Raw genomic sequence first — 18,936 nt, 5'->3', positions numbered from 1 at the left:
CATAGATAAATTGATAAAAAAAAACCGAGGTACCTCCTTCAGGAATAAGTAGAATTCACGCTTTATGAGTCTATGCATGAGATCTAACGTATACGTATATAAAATTCAAAAGAAAGAAACTGATCGAATAGAAAAAAATTTAATTTAAAAAAGTCATATCTACACGGAAAAAATACTAATGTGTTTTTTACATTTTTATTTTTTCATTTATCAAATAATTTGAGTTTTACATTTTTGAAATGTGTTTTTGGTATGAAGAAAAAATGCAGATATTACATTATAATAATGTTTTTTCCACATGGAAAATAATGTCAAATTTGCATTATATTTCAAAATAGGAAATGTGTACTTCGAAAAAATGCTGTAAATTTAACATTATTTAAATGTGGAGAATAAAATCAAAGCACCAGAATTAGTATCGTTTAGTTCTACAAACAAGCACAACCTTGCTTGTTGCCGTGAAGTAAGGACAGAAGAATCATGCAAATATTCAGACGCATGGAGTTATCATATTTTCCTTTTCATTCCGATGAATGTAATCGCGGTTTAGGCAAACGAGCAAACGCCTGATTGATTCACGCTTGCACGCATGCAAGAAGTTGGTTGATTTTAAATCAATCTCGATTGTGTTCGTTTAAGCAAGTTGGATCATTGAACACGATCATGTAATCGAACGTTGTTTTGTTCGATTTTTGCTGTTCTCTGATATGTATGTAGATAGATGGTCGTTAGGAAAATTTACAAGGAAATTTCTTTATGAAATTATAGTAAAAGTTAACATCTACATTTGTATATTTAATAAATTGCAGAATTATTATGAAACAGAATATGATTAATATATAAATGTTCACTTCGTACATTCATATGCTTGCATATTAAAAATATAATATCACCAGCAAAGTAAATACGTAGCAGAATTATAAAGAAATTTATTAACATAGACATAAAATTATCAAATATTTGAATTGTAACGACCTAAAAAATCAAATGATCCTGAGGCAAGGGGGTTTAATATTTATAGATATTTAGAGCTTAACAGTTAGTTGAAATTCATTCACGGATTTGCTTTTTTTACATGTATATACATATCGCACACTAACTACAAAAGAGTCACAACTTAAAATTTTTCAAAATTGGTTTTTTTCCATTAACCAATTCACAGTACACATCTCTAACTGCCCCTTAAATTTCGTTGTCATTATTTTCTTCTTTAACTGTAAAATTACCGTTATGCCAGTTGTCGTGTTGATTGCATCGCTTGCGCTCTATCAACTAAAGAGTACTATTTTTAGTTGTGTCAATCTGCTTAAGAACAAGTGAACAGTTTTTTTACGCATAAAGTGTATTATTTTAAATTCTCACTATCTTGTTGCAAAAAACTTTTTACTTTGTTGTGTATTAATTAAAATTGTGTCTTTTTATACGCAAAGAGTGAGTAAAGTTGCTTGTATTATTATGAAATGTGCCTTTTTTGATGAAATAATTGTGAATGTACGAGTAGTAAGTTTTCTTAGAAATAGTCATAATTCAAAATTGGTATATATTTTGTCCGTAAACATATAATTACAACAAAATTACGTCAATTCATTTTATAATGAAGGTATCCTTCTTTGTAAAACTGGATTTCAGTATCCCAGCCAGCATTTTTTGAAAATTTTGATCAAAAAATATTCAAATATCATACCCCAAAATGATTAAAAACGTTCAAATTTAAAAGCATTTTCTGTTAGAAAATTAACGTATCGTCGGGAGAAAAATGTACCATAAATGTGATTATTCTTGAATAATCATTTATGATTCATATTTCGAAACGCTTTTTATTCATATTTGATATCATTGTAAAATTGAGCTTTAATTGTTTTAGAGTAATATTTGACTACTTTTCAGAGTCATTTTCTGATCATATTCGTAAACATATTTCAAATGTTTTCGTTGAGATTTTTGAATTATTTTTGAATGCGATTATGATGCATTTGTTCTTCATATCTAATTCTAAATATATACTACATAATAATCGTATTTCATCAGGGGAAGAAAGCATGCGGAAGTGAGCTATTTGAACCACAGGTCACTCGCAAACAAACTTGACCTATATATACCTGCGACTACAACATCCAACATCAGGTATGATCGTCAATATCTTAAAATACGATACGGCACGGGATGTTGAAGACATATCCAGGTACATATGTCAAGAGAGTTTCACTTACCTGGTCAAATAGCTCACACCTTTTGTATTGTCCAACTATTATGTATTTTCTGGGAAGCCGAAGGTGGAGAAATGGTTGGGGAAATCTTCGGGCACGAGCAGCATTTTCATTACATTGTCTTGAAGAATGTCTTAATAATAAAAATTTTATATACATATTTTTTCTGAACTTCATGATTGAAAAAATGTGTGTATGTGAAAAAAATAAGATTTCCAATTAAAAGCAAAGTTTTAACAAGTATAAAACTCATTATTCAGTCAACAAATATAGTCAGAAAACATTCAGAAAGCTGATTGAAAAATTATTATAAATTTTTGATCACCTAAAGTAAACACATTTAATTCAAATATGATTCCAAAATGTGATTGAAAAACTATATTCAGTTTTTGATCATCAAAGGTAAACATATTTGATTATTTTTTTGTTGGTTTTTATGAAATATTAAAATTTAATCATAAAAGGACTTCAAAAATGATTCCAAAAAGTGATCGAAAAATGCTTTTCAGTTTTTGATCATCAAACGTATTCATATTTGCTTATTTCTTTTGTTCAATTGTATGATAACTCATTATTTAGTCAGGAAGAGTAATCAAATTGTATTTATATGTAGGGAAATTGAAAATTTTATCATCTAAATGCTGAATGGGATAACATTACAGACGTTTTCACATAAACCGTTTTTCTTCTCTCCTGAACATTTACATTTTTTCAAGTTGTGACTCTTTTGTAGTTATTGTGCGATATGTACTTAAACTTTGTATGGACTGTGCTAAATGCATAACTTTATCTACACTTATGAAGTTGTTGCGCAGAAAATTAGTGCTGCTAAATTTGAAATTGCATTATACTTAGTTGCAACTGAAATGTGCCTCTATATTTGATCTCTACATTATTCTCGTCTTCTATGACCGAAAAGTGTGTGTGTCCCCGATTCATCGCAACCGATTTAGCTATAGGTTATACACTATGATCAACAGAGGTGCATGTCTCCGCTAATAAGCACAATCCGTTTTATAACGAGTTACTTAACAACTGCTGTGTGTCTTTAATAAGTGCCGGTAGATGTGTCTCCTAAACATTAACGGAGTGATGATAAGCTTTTTTTTACCCGCAAATGTATATACCTGAAAAAAAACACGGCTTCCAATTCAAGATATCCCACGCCCCACAAACTGAAATGAACTTCTATTTTACTACCTTTATATAAGGTCGGTTGAATGTTTGTCCGCTTTTCATACAAATCTTGCAATCGATTTTTAAGTAACGTCTCATTGAGCTACAAACGTCAAACTTCACAGATAGGATAAGACGCCGAAAAAATTTAAGAAAAGGAGAAAAAATTCCGTAAGGAGTGCACGGATCGAAATATTTTGATAAGAATTTGGAAATTTGGTGTTTTAAAATCGATTTTAAAGTAACTTCTCATTGAGCTACAAAAATGAAACCTCAGAGAAAGTTTAAGACACCGTGGCAAAGGAACAAAATTAGATAATAATTTAAACATCTGAAACCGGGTTTTAAGTAACTTCTCGATGAGCTAGAGGCTAAAAATTTAGAGCTTATTTCAGAGGTCAATGACAGCCGATGACACAATACAAAGAGTTACGCTAGAGGAGCACGGAGAGATATTTAGAAAAATCAAACGGAACGGAGGAAATTTTGGGATCGATTTTTATGTAAATTCTCATTGAGCTACAAACGTAAAACTTAACAGATGGGTTAAGACACCGAGATAATGTAAGAAAAGGAGAAAATAAAAATAAAATAAAAAATGTTAAGCACTTCCTTTATATAAATGGACAAAAGTCAGCGAAAAAGATACATATAGAAATTGCAAAAATATTTATGAGAAGTAAAAATATAAAGGTGGAGCGCAATTTATAGACTAATAATATCTCCTTTCCTACCAACTTTCCAATCCAAGTAATGTGCGCTCCACTTTTGTATTTTTACTTCTCATAAATATTTTTGCAATTTCTATGTCAAAATTTAAAAATCGAAGTTTATACGCTTTATACCAATTTAAAACAGAAAGACAGTGGAAACAAAATGCATACCAAACTATTCATTGTTGTGTAACCTAACCAAATATGTGCATATTTTTTAATATGTGCATATTTTTTAAGGGGTCATATTATTCTTTGTCGATTATGTGTAGGTCTTACAACTCAGTTGTTTCTATTATTAAAAAGAGAGGACTATAGACTCATGACGGGTATTCTGGTTAGACACTGATTTCTAGCGTCACATGCCTTTAAATTAGGCTTAGTCAGTGAAAGCAGATGTAGAAAGTGCGGCTTGGTGGAGGAAACGATCGAGCACGTTTTGTGCTCTGGCTCTGCGCTTGCCAGGCTAAGACTCGAGCTATTAGGAGTGATACAGATGTCAGATCTAGAAGCAGCAACTGGCTTAAGTCCTAGGAAGCTTCTAGTATTAGCTAAGAGGACGGAGTTTTTTATAACATATGTAGGTCCTGGTTTTTGATAGGGTTTTTCAGTTTGGTCGTTAAAATAAATTTCTGGTAACACTACGAACTCATTTAGTCTATGTGAGTTCCTCATGGACCGGCCAGTTCAACCTAACCCAACAAATCTTAGCAGCAAATTAAACTTTCCATTTTTTGGGGGTTTTCTATCTTTTTTTAAAAATAATTAATTTTTGATTACCATTTGTTGCATTGACAATAAAGTCCGAAACAACAAGCGAAACCGACTAGATTATTGACTCCATTAGGCATTCAATGAAGCAATTTGTATTTTGTATCGAATATTGAGTTGAATAAGATGAAGAAAACCTGACTGATTATTCCATTAACCCGCTATGTGAAATTGGTATAAGTTTTTTATTTTATTAGGTTCGTATCAAATGAGTATTTGCAGTGATAAAATTTCAAAACTGCTATAATTATTAGTTATAGAGGGATTACCAAAATTTGGACTCAAAGTCCAGTCATATGTTACGAATAGTTGAAGACTTTGCAACCCCGCAGTCTATTTTGTTCAAAACTTCAATATAGCTACATGTAAACCCAGAGGCTGTTTATGCGTAGAAAGTAAAAAATTAAATTTTTCCGAGCTAAAACTCCAAAACTACTTAGGCATAGATCTATATGAATAACACATTTAAAAATGTTATTAATCTGGGTCGAATATACTCAGAATTAAAAAAAAAAGCTGTTCCCAGGTGAAACAAGTATTCAGAAATAGTCCCGAGTTATTTCTGATATTATCCTAAGAGCTATAACAAAACGTTCACCGAAATAATTTCTAATATCGAAATCTTTCTTGAATTACACTGATGCCATCCAAAAATTATTTACATATCTTGGGGTAGGCACAAAGTTATTTGAAAGCAGCCTTGAAATCATATTGAAATGTTCCGAAGATTAGTACAAAATAATGCAATGATAATTTTAAAATGCGGCCGCCGTGGTGTGATGGCAGCGTGCTCCGTCTACCACACCGAAGATCCTGAGTTCACGCCCCCCGCAAAGCAACATCAAAGTTTTAGAAAAAAGTTTTTTCAATTAGAAGAAAATTTTTTTGCCCCGCGGCAGTGTTTGGTCGGAGTGCCGAGTGTACTTTTGCCATGAAAAGTTCTCAGTGAAAACTCATCTGCCTTGCAGATGCTGTTCGGAGTCAGCATAAAACAAGTAGGTCCCGTCCCGCCAATTTGCAAGAAAAATTTAAAGGCTCGGCCTAAAATCTCTTCGGAGGTTATCGCACCATACATTTTATTTAAATTTTGAAATGTTCTCGAAAAATCTTGCATGGTTCGATATAGTCTTCTTATTATCCCTATAAGAATACCGAAACTATCTTTAAATTGGCTCGAAAATCATTTCAAAGTTAACCTGAAATCGCGAAATTATTCTCCTAGTAACCTTCAAATCAACTTGATGTTTCAAAGTAGTCATAAAATGATCAGAAGCTAGCGCTGAGGCTTCCTCGAAATAATCCTGAAATAGTCCTGAACTAAAATACTTTCTTCCAACTCTTAAAATAATACCGGAATGATTCTTAAATTATTCTGAAAGTCAGTCCAAATTTATCCAAAGAGGTTCTAGAAACGATCTCGCAACAGTCTCGAAATTACCTCTAAAATAATTCCGAAATAAACTTAAGAAATAAGTTCCTTCCAAACCTTAAAACAATACCGAAATTATTCCGAAAACCGTTGCAAAGATATTCTGAAATAGTCTAAAAAATAAATTAAAAAAATGGGTCCTACGACATACGAAACTTATACAAAAAAGTTCAAAATGATCTTGAGGTAGCGCTGCAAAAGTTTCAACATGATCATGAAAATAATTTCAAAATTATACGGAAGTAATCCCGAAACTATCGGAACCTATTCCAGACTCCTTTGTTTAAATTTATATTTCAAAGTTATTTTCCAAAACGTTGAGTCTTGATCTCTATCACGATTTTGAAAAATGTTTAGACATGGCCTATATCACGATTTAGAAAAACGCTTCGTAGCTAGAGCGGGGGAGGGGGAAAAGTGTGACTGTTCACATCCAAATTTATCAGACTCGACCTAAATACCGACTGCTAAGTCGAATTTCACCATATCTGAGCTGCCGTTTCGAAATAGCACTATCTCAGTATATTTTTCAAAAACACTCTATGTAAAGATTTGATTTAAAAGCGTGTTGTCTCAAAATTGGGATGAAGAAGTGTTTTTTTCAGATTTTTTATCATTAAATTATCATTTTTTAAAAGTTTTCTGAGGTAGGGCGTTATTCCATTCAAGACGATTTTCTACTCAGCAGCCGTTACATGATCCAAATTGCAAATCTAATTGATCTTGGTCAAATATTGTAACGCTGAGATAACGGTTTCGAAAACTATTCCCTGGGTGGAGGGTGCGAGGGTGTGGCACTGTCATTGTTCCAAAATTGTAAAACCACGATTTATATTATCTATAGATTTAATATCAGTGCTAAGGACGACTTTATTAAAGTTATAACGATTAAGAACAATCCAAATATTTATTGTGCGTTCCATGAGAAACTTGGGGTCAGCAGAAACTCGACTGCTAAAAAATAGGACTCGCCACTGGGAGGTGAGGTTCACAGTTGGGTTGAAAAGGCAACATTCAAATTTCGCTGTCATCCCCTTAAATCAATTGGGTATTTTAGTCGCCTCTTACGACAGGCATATATGCTGTAAGCCTTTTAATCAAAGGACGTAAGCCTTATATAAGAAACATATTTTTTTACGGGGATACACTATTTACTATAATATGTAGTCATATCATTATAGTAGTTTTTTTAAATTTAACCTCACTATTCACGTCTATCTTTCGACTACATCTACATTTTTGAAAACGTTTTATATTTGCCGCCATTTACGTAGATGTGAGTACGTAAACACAACATGAACATAGGTGTCTGCCGGCAGCAATAATTCCTATTAAATTATTTGCAAAAAAAAAAAAAAAAAACTTGAAAAATTGTGACAGAAGAACACTTTGTCACATTGCCAGACGACGGACAAGTTTTTCGTAGTTACACGTTAAGCAATATATCACTTGTTAATGTAAAAGTCCATATATACAAAGACGTACTTATATAAATCTTGTCTATAAATCTTGTATTGAAAAAATACAGAGCTAGTTCTTAGTTCTGCTAGAACAACAAAGTAAACTACAGTCTTTGTTTTCCTTTTTTGCCGGCTGGGTCCGCCTAGATTGCCACCGATCAATTTTTAAATAATCTGATCGTCTCGGTAGTTGGTGACTTGGCAACAGACCGGTCTACTACGCGACCCTGCCCCTTGTGTTATTTGTAATGTCAATTGCTAGTGCCAGTTCTAGAGTGATTGATGCGATTTAAGTTGCCTGAAAAGCCATTGCGTATACTGACGGCAGTAGTGAATGCCACAAAGTGAGAATTAAAATAAAGGGTGTTATTTAGGTGGTTTATTTGTCTATCGTTACAATTTTGGGACAAAAGTACATTTTGTTAACCCTTTCACTATCGTACTACAAGTAGCGGCTTGACACACTTTAAACTATCACAGACAGCTATTATGCCCATTTTGGAAAAAATTCTCTGAAAACCTAGATGTATAGGGAGCTAACTTAAAAATCTGAAATTTTAAAATTGTGACTACTACTTCCGAATTCAATACAATTCTAACTGTATATTAAATTTCTAATATCTCCATTAATTAGCTAGAAATAACTTTGGGAAAATTAAAAATTGCATTTACGCATAAGGGGGGGGGGGGGGGGGGGGGGGCGAGGGGACATTCAGTTATTTTCGATTCCTTAATATTGCAACTTTTTGATTTGATCGCTGTTTTGAACTGGGTGTGCGATATGTCCCACTGGTTTTCCAGGGGGCACAACCTTTGAAGCTTGCTCCGTAGACGTCCCAATTCGACTGGGCGAGATTTAGCGAAGGCGAGAGGTGCACATGGTCGACCAAGCAGGAAAGTTGCTTCTATCATTGAAAAGAGAGGACTGTAGGCTCATGACGGGTATTCTGACCGGACACTGCCTTCTGGCGGCACATGCCTTTAAATTAGGTTTGGTCAGTGATAGCAGATTTAGAAAGTGTGGGTTGGAGGAGAAAACGATCGAGCACGTTTTGTGCTCGTGCTCTTCACTTGCCAGGCTAAGACTCCAGCTATTAGGAGTGATACAGCTGTCAGATCTAGAAGCAGCAAGTGGCTTAAGTCCTAGGAAGCTTCTAGTATTTGCCAAGAGGACGGAGTTATTTTATAACAAAGCCCCTGGTTTTTGATAGGGTTTTTCAGTTTGGTCGTTAAAGCAAACTTCTGGTAATACTACGGACTCTTAAGGCCACAATAGAGGTGGACGGTTGGCGCAAGGGTGCTCAAATGGCGGACGAGGCGGTACATGTGTACACAGATGGTTCCAAAGTAGTGGAAGGAGTAGGGTCTGCGGTATACTGTGCTGATCCGGAAATAAACAGATCCTACAGGCTGCCGGATTACTGTAGCGTTTTCCAAGCGGAAATAGTAGCCGCAACCAAAGCAGTAGAAACCCTGGAAGAGAACAGCTTAAGCTGCAACCGTGTTAACTTTTATATTGATAGTCAAGCAGCAATTAAGACAATAATCTCGCATGGCACAGCATCTAAATGCGTATTAGAGTGTAAGCAGTCCCTGGAGAGAATCGGGACAGGGAGAAGCATACATCTATATTGGGTCCCAGGGCATATGGGAATAGATAGGAATGAAAAAGCGGATGAACTAGCCAAAAAGGGCGCATCCCTTGAAGCTTGCTCCGTAGACGTCCCTAATAGACTGGGCGAGATTAAGTGAAGGCGAGAGGTGCACATAACCGACCAAGCAGGAAAGGCGTGGGCTCAAGCGCTGGGCTGTAAAGCGTCGAAGGTATGTGTAGGTCTTACAACCTTAGACTAACAAAGTTGCTTCTATCATTAAAGAGAGAGGACTGTAGACTCATGACGGGTATTCTGACTGGACACTGCCTTCTGGCATCACATGCCTTTAAATTAGGCAGTGATAGCAGATGTAGCAAGTGCGGGTTGGAGGAGGAAACGATCGAGCACGTTCTGTGCTCATACCCTGCGTTTACCCGGCTAAGCCTCCAGCTCTTAGGAGTGATACAGCTGTCAGATCTAGAAGCAGCTAGTGGCTTAAGTCCTAGAAAGCGTCTAGGACGGAGTTATTTTATAACATAGGTCCTGGGTTTTGATAGGGTTTTTCAGTTTGGTCGTTAAAACAAACTTCAGGTAACACTACGGACGCATTCAGTCTATGTGAGGTCCTCATTGACCGGCCAGTTCAACCTAACCTAATCTACGTTTGTCCTAGAAAGGCTTAAAATTTAAAAACCCTCATCCACAATGACTCATCCTCTTTCAGTACGGACACTTTGTGTCTCTGTGTATATACGCCTAGCGACATGAGAATATATTTTTTCATGCTTGCTGCCACTATGTCTGCCACGTTCGCCTGACGCAGCGCTCATTAATAGCCAGCACGGCCGGTTTGCTTGTCGTGCCAATTGATGTGGCATGGCAAAGTATAAGGCGGGTAACGACATGGCGTATAAGCATATGTTTCCAACGCTATATTAAGGCGACTCGACACACATATTTTTTTTGCGGTTCTGTAGAGGCACGTTGGTTACGGTCGATATATGTATATATGTACACATGTGTATTAGAGCGGGTGAAATTGTATGGATGGTTTTTTCCCATCAGGAGTATAGCAAAAACGTAGTCTACAGATGATTCTATGAAAAATTGCTGAAGACACCATAGCTCTAAATCCGTTTTCGAGGTCCCTACCTTTGCAAAATAGATATTTTGCATTTGAATGTTGGGTTTGCCAAAAAATCGTCATAGCTTCTGATAGAATTTTAGGAAAAATATCATATTGGGCCTACTTTAAAGGTATTTTACGTATATTTCAGAATCTGTATTAATATCTATAGTGTTTTTGAATTTTAGTAGAGATATCAGGCTTAAATTATGAGAAATTAGCCTAAAATGAACTTTTAACTACTACATTATAATTTTTAACAAATTTCTTATAGACAATTTTTTAAGTTCAGAACATTTCCAACAACTTTCATTCAGGCAGTTTACCTTTTTCGAATTCGTTTTATTAGAAAAAAATTAAAAAAAAAAAAACAAATATTTTCAAGTAATAAGCAAACATGTTTTTATACTAAAACGAATTCGAAAAAAAGATGATAAAAAAAATTTTAGGGACTACCTTTATATAAATGGACCACAAATTAGAAGGACATTTTTCCAATAATACAGACATAGTCTTGTTTTATTTTGACTAAAAAACTTTAACAATAGCTCTTGTAAAATAATTCGTCTTCTATAAATTGTATTGTCACCGGGTCTCGAACTATGTGCTAAGTTACAAGTCTCTAGGTAACCGGGAAGTTAGTTAAAAATGGGTTGAAAGATTCCCAAATTAAAATTAATTTTCATAATATCTCGATCCATGCGCCACCTAGCGGATTCTTTTTTTTGATAAAATATTGCATTGTCACCGGGTTCTGACTTACGGCTCAAGTTTCATATCTCCAGCTCACCGGGAAGTTACTTAAAAATCGATTGCAAAATTCCCTGCGTTTTTTCAGAGATTTTCAGGGATTTTCGTTCATCTCGATACGTCTGCCAACTGGCGGCATTTTGTTTCCAACGAATTGTAGTGCCATCGACTCGCAAACTATGTGTTAAGTTTCAAGTCTCTGGATTACCGAGAAGTTAATTAAAAGTCGATCACAAAATTTCCATTTTAAAATTAATTTTCTGTATATCTCGATCCGTGCGCCACCCAGCGGATTTTTTCACTTGCATTGTAATGTCTCTCAGATCTCAACTATGTTCTAAGTATCAAGTGTCTAGCTCAACGGGAAGTTACCGAAAAAGACTTTTCCGTGGGTCAAAAATTCGTATGGAAATGAGGGGACAAACATGAAAGCGACTTAATATAAAGGTAAAAAGAAAAAAAAAACTATCTGGATGAAAGTTGTTGAAAATGTTCTGAACTTATTTGAGCTGTAAAGCAAAAAAAAAAATGTTCTCTAAGAAATTTGTTAAAAATGATAATATAATATGATAAGTAGTTATAAGTTCATTTTACACTAATTTCTCATAATTTAATCCTGATATCTCTACTAAAATTCAAAAACACTATAGCTATTAATACAGATTCTGAAATGTACGTAACATACCTTTAAAGTAAGCCCAATATGATATTTTTCCTATAATTCTATCAGAAGCTATGAAGATGTTTTGGCCAAACCCTGCATTCAAATGCAAAATATCTATTTTGCAAAAGTCGGGACCTCGAAATCGGACTTAGAGCTATGGCGTATTCAGCAATTTTTCTTAGAGGCATCTGTAGATTACGTTTTTGCTATACTCCTGATGGGCAAAAAATTTGACCCGCTCTAATGTGTATACAAATGTGCATGAATGCAGTTACCTCAACTTATATTAAATCATGTAATTACATACATTCATACATATCCACAGTTATACAGATTTACACCTGTTCCTGCATTTACATATAATCACACTTATAAGCATCTCAAAGTTATATACATCTATATGTTTGTATGTAATTGGAAAGCTTTTCCATTTCATTTAATTTGTATAACGTGCAAAATCAGTAGACAGATACTAATACGCCTAGTATTGCTGAGTTAAGATCAATGCGGAACGGATCCGCACGCAACCGGAACGCTGAAAAACCGCGGACTGCGCAGACATACTGGCAACTGTCATTCAAACTGATATTAAATACGAAAATGAAAAGAAATAAAATAATTAAAAAAAAATTTTTAAGTTAAACGGTTTTATTGAAAACAATACTTACATGAAATAATAATAATACGAAAAGCTAAAAAATAATTAGGTAGGTCCTAGGTACTAGTCATCACACTCCTTATCAATCTAGGGCGTTGATCAGACAATTAAATAAAAGCGTTGGGCGCGTGAAATTTCTAAAAACCTGATTAAGGTTCAGTTGGTTTTACTTATGACTATCAATAGAAATATGACGCGTCCAACGCTTTTATTTAATTGTCTGATCAACGTCCTAGATTGATAAGGAGTGTGATGACTAGTACCTAGGACCTACCTAATTATTTTCTAGCTTTTCGTATTATTATTACTTCTGTAAGTATTGTTTTCAATAAAACCGTTTAACTTAAACATTTTTTTTAATTATTTTATTTTCAAGTTTTTAGTCTTTATTTAATTGCCTGTTATTTCTCATTCTATTTAGTTCATTAAGTGACTCATTATTACAAGGACTCTTTCCTGACAATTTGTTACAACCTAAGTGCTCAATACATAATCCTTCCAAAGACTTTACTCGACTCTGCGCCACGTATGCTTGTCCCTCCTCCAACTCCAAAATATTTTGATGTAACTTCTACTGGACTGTATGCAATATTTGTTCCAAATATGAGCCAATTCGGGCATCATAGGTCGCTTTCTATTCATGTATGTATTATGTGTTCCAAATATGGACCAAATCAAATCGGACCACAAATACGATTTTTGTGAATATCTCGATACTTGCGCCACCTAGCAGCGATTTTTTTGATAGGTCGCTTTCTATTCTTGTATGTATTATGTGTTCGAAGCATGAGCCAAGTCGGACCACAAATACGATTTTTGTGAATATCTCGATCCTTGCGCCACCTAGCGGCTATTTTTTTCATAAGTCGCTTTTTATTCTTGCATGTATTATGTGTTCCAAATATGAGCCAAATCGGACCACAAATACGATTTTTGTGAATATCTCGATCCATGCGCCACCTAGCGGCGATTCTATTCTTGCATGTATTATGTGTTCCAAATATGACCCAAATCGGACCACAAATGCGAATTTTGCGAATATCTCGATCCATGCGCCACCTAGCGGCGATTTTTTTCACAGGTCGATTTCTATTCTTGCATGTATTATGTGTTCCAAATATGAGCCAAATCGGACCACAAATGCGAATTTTGAGAATATCTCGATCCTTGCGCCACCTAGCGGCGATTTTTTCACAGGTCGATTTCTATTCTTGCATATATTATGTGTTCCAAATATGAGCCAAATCGGACCACAAATGCGAATTTTGCGAATATCTCGATCCTTGTGCTACCTAGCGGCGATTTTTTTCTTATTATTGCGTTGTCATCGGGTTCTGAACTATATTCCAAGTTTCAAGCTTGTAGCTTATCGGGAAGTTACTTAAATTTCAATTACAAGATTCGTTCACAACGACCGGCCTGTCCACTCAAGCTAAATAAAACCGTTTAAAAACGCGAGAAACTGTAAAGTGGTTTCATTGTGGAAATAAGTTAAATCGCTTTCCTATCCTCACATCCCGGCGGTCAGCCAACCGAATCTCCCAAAGACGTAGGTACGTACAACATATGTAAATGCTAGGTAGAGTTAGTGTAATTAAAAATCCTCCAGCATTACAACTGTGATACCCACAATTGCGCCAATTAAATGACATATACGGAACGATCGTCGTCGTCGTTTGTTCAACCGCCAATACAGTGAACATTTTTATACACGCCAAACTGTCTAGATTGGACGTGGTGGCATTGTTTGCCGCGCTCTCCCCACTGTGTTGGGCAAGCCTTCAAGTATAATGACACACACACACACATGTATGTAAATAGTCATATAACTTTTATCGTGTGTATCTCTCGGCACGTACGCCACTTGTTACAAATTGGCTGGCAACATAGTTTTTGAGCTTTTTTTTTTTGCAGTGAGAAATGTGATAATTATTCAAATGTAAGTGTGTAAGTTAATAAAATGAATAAGATATATTGATAGTTCCTAGCTTTATTCATCAATTAAAAAAGTATGATCTAATCGAACAGATGAGTTTGCAAGGAAGGGTACCTCCCTTCCACTGTCGCCATCCTGGAAGCGGTTGGGCATGCCGCTCTCCACCTGCAAGCTCAAGAGAAAGGAGGTTCTACTTATGGAAGCCGGAGCCAGGTGGAAGTATTATGATAGATGCCACACGGCAAAACTCACATGGCCGGAATGGAATGAAAAGAGATCGCGAGAGCTTCTCACCCTCCGTAAGAGGGATCTTTCCTTAGTTGTAGGTCTTCTCAATGGTCACGTTTGTATTGGACAGCATGCGCAAAGGATTGGCGCTCCATTTAATGATTATTGTAGAAGCTGCGGCAACGAAGAAGAGCCTGAAAGGCAACGTTTCATGGGCAAGATGTTTCTTGTAGATTTGACTGATATAGCTGAGGTCAATACACGACGCTTAGTTAGCTTCACAAACTCAACAAAGTGGTTTGATTAGGAGAGTAGGAACAAATCCGTGTGGTTTCACAATGGGCCTATAACGGCCTAAGTGTGCCGCTCCGATGTGGATGGCAGCCACTTGAACCTAAGCTAACCTAACTTAATGGAACATATCTTTTACACCAAAAACCAAAAATGAGATTGCCATGTGACCTAAATTGCTGTGCTGCATTAAAAACTGCTCTGAGTGGAAGGTTTGCTTCTCGCCTACTGTTCCCCGTTTCTTTCCATTATTGTCGCACTCTCTTCCCATTTCTTCTGCTTTCCTTTCGATTATTTCTTCTACCCCACTTTATTTTCTCGTCACCCCTTTTCCTATTAATTAATATAGCCTCACCTCTTTCCTCTTCCTCTTTTCCCTCTACGTCTCTCGCTACTTCAACTCTACCAACCAGTTTTTTATTTTTCACTTTTGAAAGCTCAAGTAGATAGATGACTTCATGCCACCATTACATTTACTGAGGAAATTCTCCGTTAATATGGAGCTTCCAAGGGCACATTGTTACATTCATCTCAGTACTGAATTCGGGCTTGAAGATTACAGAAATTTTACCAAAGGATTCAAAACTGACGCTGAGTCAGGCTGAGGGTTGTTTTTTAAAGACAGTGAGATGGATCTAAGTTTCCTCTGCGGGAGTATGTTGTTGTCCTCCAAACTGAAATATACGCCACTTTTAAGATCAGGAATCAGTTGAGAAAAACTATAAGGGCAGCAATTTGTACATTCGAAAAGCAGCCAAACTACACAAAAGCCTTTTAACTATGCCCTTCGAAACAATTTCAGAAATATAAGCTGCGGTTTAACTATAGGCTCAGCGTCACAGACTTCTGAGTATCAATGGAACTGTATCCGGATTCCGGCACACTTTCCTTTCTTGTCTGCTACGAAAATTGGTTATGCAGCTCCGTATATCATTATCCTAGGGGCTCTATTTCGTAAAGAAGTATATTTCGAGACCGTGAATATTTCTTATATGATGTTTGATCAGATCTTCTATGCCGTATTGATTGAAGAAGTTTTGTCGTAGTCATATAAAATCTATTCCGAGTTGGTCGCTATTACAGCAAAATAAAGAAACATTTTCCTATATATTTAAACTACAGAAGCTTCTTAGTCAACTTAAAACTTGAACAAGTGCATTAGAAGTTTATTCGAAAAGAAATGTAAGCCGCGATAACCTCCGAAGAGATTTTAGACCGAGTTGCTCTTCCAATTTGCGTCGTGCTCCTTTTAATTGGCGGGACGGGACCTACTTGTTTTATGCCGACTCAGAAAGGCATCTGTAAAGCAGACGAGTTTTCACTGTGTAATCCATCAGAAATGAAGGTACTGACACTCGTCGTTAGTAATAATTGTGTGCAAGCCCTAATAGTCACTGGATGGATTGCAGCCAACGCCATCTAACAGTCAGATCGGTTGCACGAGCAGAAAGTGTAATGTTAAAAATATAAGTATGGCAGCGCTGTCTTTTAGGCAAGAATCTGGCGATCAGCCAATCAGGTGCTCGCTTTGATTCTTGCTTAGCTGACGGAGCCCTCTGTAGGAAAACATCGGTAACTTATTATAAGAAAGATGTTAAAAAAAAAAAATTTGAAAATATGGCAATGATGTAGACACGAAAAAAAGAAAGGAAATTAATTGAGAATAGAGCACTGAATGCGAACGGATATACATAAAGATCTAAACCTTGGCATTATTATTACAAATAAACCGGAATTAAAACTGAGAGCTATTTTTGGCAGAAATACACTCGGATTGCTTGCCAAACACTGCCGGCGAGGTTATGTAAGATTTCTGCAGTTTGACGAAGACTTTCCTTTGGCGAAGGCCCCCCAAAACTCCAATTGGTTGGAGTATTATGAGATGGTGAGTCAGAAAAGCCGATTTTGTTTTGGAGTCAGCCCTTCACAACATCGCATCCATTGCAAGCTAAACAGCTAAATTGAATGTTTGATTTAAGAAAAAAGAGTCGCTTTCAACAATCTTTGTCTAGCTCTTTTCATTCTTGTCTCACAATTACATTAAGAAGTTGGTCTTCTTTCAACTGGTGAGGTGGCTAAAAAGTCAATTAACTGTGACTGGTTAAAACTGCTTTTATTTCGAAATATTCAAATTTCAACATTTATCAAAAACGAACAACGCCTTTTCAAAGAAGCCTATCAATGCCATGGAGGCGTGAGTGCAATTGATGAGACACATGCTTAGTATTCACTCAATTATATGTGAATATGTTAGGGATGTTATATAAGTGAGTTTATAGGTAGCGGAATCTGAATCGAATAGCACCCTTACGCAAAGCAGTTTTATTTCTGCTTCCGAGAGTTATAATTTCAGGATTGTTTGTCGGTTCCTAGCGGATAATTTAAAGACTGCTAGGGGACCAGACTCCCGAGATAGTACAAAAGTCATCACGATAAGACTCCAAACTGATCCAAAAAGGATGCTGAAAACCGGCTTTAATAATATAAAAAGAAGGAAAGTGTAGCCCGAGTCGCTTTCTCAACAAAACGCATTCATGTTTTCTGGAAGGTAGGAGGACCAGTCTGAATTTTTGCAAGATGGAAACCTACATAGAACAGCTTGATCTATAACTTTGGGCACAAACACATAAGGTAGAAAGGGAACTAAAAGCAGAAGCAATACTGCTGACCGAAAGCCTCTTACCTGGACCTAGCGGAGGCGGAGACGACATACTTCTCCAGGCGATAAGGGTAGAAAGCCAAAGCTTAGCTAACTGGGTCTGTGCTGCAATTACATGTGGCACGAAAGTCATATAACGCTTTCAGCCCAAAGGCACAAATTTAATTTTATTGATCTTAGCAAGGGCGTTGCAGCTGCACTCATATTTGTGCGCGTCACGTCCTCCATAAGGAAGAAAAGGCAGTTAAACCAAAAGTTACACCGCTGACCCAAAGCCCTATACCTGAGTTTGGAAAATGTGATGGACTAGCTAAAACTACGTGCCCATAGTAGAGCCTTGCTAGAGAAAGCTGAAATATGTTTGCCCTACTAAAAATACCCAGGGCCCGTATTACGTGTTACGATCCGCGATCGCAAGTCATTTTTGAAGTAACAATAGCTCTAAAATGGTGGATCGGATTTATAACAAATGCGAACTAGCGACATATAATACTCGTTAGATCCATAACTTGCTTTAATTTTTAGAAATAGTTTGACAGTTGTATAGTTATCGCTTGATTGAAAATGGTTTTCAGTCACTGATCGTAACACATAATTCCGGCCCAGCCTTCCCAGGTGACGAAGGCAGTAAAGACATAGAGCTGGGTAGCAAATTATTTTATGAGTGTCCAACCATACTACGGAATGGGTAATCGAAAGTTAAGTTGCGACAGGCGTGCTTATTTAAACTGACGCTAGCTTTCTTAGAGGACGTTTCAAGTCATAACAGTAATAATCCAAACCTTTGAGCATTTTATAAAAAGTTACAATTTTCTCAAAGTGGTTCAAACAAGTACGGCACTAAACCCTCCCTCTTAACTTCCGCTTTAAAGTAGTGGAAGAATACACAATAATTCCTTTCGTACGTTGGCAACACTACTTCCGTTGGGGCGAAACCTATGCACATAGGCATATCTAGTACATACAGGTTAGACAACTCAATAGTTCGTCAGTCAGACAGTCATGTATGTATGTACGTGTGATGATCAAAACAGTGCGACCGAAAACTGTGAATGAATGATCAATCCACCAAAAAGCCTAAAGTATGCGCGGTATCACGACAAACACACGAAGTCTAATCAAACCAAAGCAAACCAAAAACCACAAACTCAATTGCCGAACCGTAGACCAATCACATTCAAGAGTGAGTAAAGAGAGAAACAACGATCGCAGCTGTATTTGACTGCGCTGCATGAATACTGACAACGTCGGATCGCAACGTGAGAACAACACT

At 36.2% G+C, this 18,936-nt stretch overlaps 1 protein-coding gene across 1 annotated transcript in view; it reads left to right on the top strand.

Annotated features, from left to right (window-relative positions):
* ImpL2 (Ecdysone-inducible gene L2) overlaps positions 1 to 18,936 on the top strand; it is a 113,725-nt gene that overhangs the window by 76,531 nt on the left and 18,258 nt on the right. The window lies entirely within an intron of this gene.

Source organism: Eurosta solidaginis, chromosome 5 (assembly GCF_040869045.1).
Source record: "Eurosta solidaginis isolate ZX-2024a chromosome 5, ASM4086904v1, whole genome shotgun sequence".
NCBI classification, from domain to species: Eukaryota; Metazoa; Arthropoda; class Insecta; order Diptera; family Tephritidae; genus Eurosta; species Eurosta solidaginis.
This window is presented reverse-complemented; position numbering and strand designations above follow the sequence as displayed.